The sequence below is a fragment of the Micropterus dolomieu genome, linkage group LG04 (genome assembly GCF_021292245.1).
Source record: "Micropterus dolomieu isolate WLL.071019.BEF.003 ecotype Adirondacks linkage group LG04, ASM2129224v1, whole genome shotgun sequence".
NCBI lineage: Eukaryota > Metazoa > Chordata > Actinopteri > Centrarchiformes > Centrarchidae > Micropterus > Micropterus dolomieu.
In genome coordinates this window covers 18,837,343-18,838,992 of record NC_060153.1, presented here as the reverse complement: position 1 = coordinate 18,838,992, position 1,650 = coordinate 18,837,343, and the positions used below count along the sequence as shown (strand labels likewise).

The 1,650-nt window shown below is 40.4% G+C and overlaps 1 protein-coding gene across 2 annotated transcripts in view; it reads right to left on the bottom strand.

The window, feature by feature from the left end:
• Positions 1-1,650, bottom strand: part of LOC123969343 (centrosomal protein of 95 kDa-like) — a 22,148-nt gene that overhangs the window by 15,331 nt on the left and 5,167 nt on the right. The gene's annotated exons all lie outside the window — the stretch shown is intronic.

Here is a 1,650-nt window from a genome sequence, read left to right as displayed (position 1 = left end):
GCTGTTGATGGCGAGCTGGCTAAATATTCCCTATTTACTAATATTTGTTACAGTGACTTCAGGCAGGATAAGTAGGTATAGACAACAGATAAACAATGTGTGTAAGAACAATAATAGCGTGGTGCCTCCACAGCTCACCTTAAGAACTGTACTGAAGTTCTCCAGAATAATGGTAAGTATTTATTCTCAAGTCAAATATGAACAACAACAATATATAGTATGAAAAAAAGAAAAAACATTTATTTTTACTCTCCTGGTACGCTCAAAACCAAGGGTTTCCTTTTAAAATACCAAAGTTTTGTATCAAACTCAAACAACTAAAGTTCAAAGTTTAAACCTTACAATGAACCCTTAATAAATTGACACATAGCCAAAGGATACTTTATCAAACCACTCTGGTACTCTTCAAAATAACACTTCCCTGTTTTATTTCTCTTAAGATGGAATAAAAAAAATTAAACCATGTGTTTGAACTGACTGAAAATAAATGTAACCTGTACAGGTATCAATACCAAAAGGTACCACTTCAGTATAATAAAGTCCCTAATACAGAAATCTGTACTATCACAGTTCCAACTTGATGAAATGTTAAAATTATTAGCAAGTGCTTGGATTTGTAAAAGAAATCCTTTAACTCCCTGGTAGTACAGTTCAATGTTCAGAAAAGTCTCCCCCTACTCATGCTGCTCCGTCACTCCGACGCTCTGACGCTCTGACAGTTCTAAAGAATCCACAGGCTGGTAGACGATGCAGCAGAATGGCGAAGTGCAGTAGATAGATGTCCGTGATGTGATGCAACTCCCGTGGGCCAACAGTCCAACAGTTTGCACTTTTACACTTTTGTCTGTTTTTGTTCAATGAAAGTGATAAGTGTAGCTCGGTCAGTCCCCCGCTCCTGGTTGCTATAACAAACGACTGAGCCCCCGACGACACATACAGTGAGGAAAATAAGTATTTGAACACCCTGCTATTTTGCAAGTTCTCCCACTTAGAAATCATGGAGGGGTCTGAAATTGTCATCGTAGGTGCATGTCCACTATGAGAGACATAATCAAAAAAAAAAAATCCAGAAATCACAATGTATGATTTTTTAACTGTTTATTTGTATGATACAGCTGCAAATAAGTATTTGAACACCTGTCTATCAGCTAGAATTCTGACTCTCAAAGACCTGTTAGTCTGCCTTCAAAGAAAGAAAGAGAAAAATCAATGTTAATATTTGGTACGGTAGGCTTTGTTTGCAATTACAGAGGTCAAACGTTTCCTGTAGTTTTTCACCAGGTTTGCACACACTGCAGGAGGGATTTTGGCCCACTCCTCCACACAGATCTTCTCTAGATCAGTCAGGTTTCTGGGCTGTCGCTGAGAAACACGGAGTTTGAGCTCCCTCCAAAGATTCTCTATTGGGTTTAGGTCTGGAGACTGGCTAGGCCACGCCAGAACCTTGATATGCTTCTTACAGAGCCACTCCTTGGTTATCCTGGCTGTGTGCTTCGGGTCATTGTCATGTTGGAAGACCCAGCCTCGACCCATCTTCAATGCTCTAACTGAGGGAAGGAGGTTGTTCCCCAAAATCTCGCAATACATGGCCCCGGTCATCCTCTCCTTAACACAGTGCAGTCGCCCTGTCCCATGTGCAGAAAAACACCC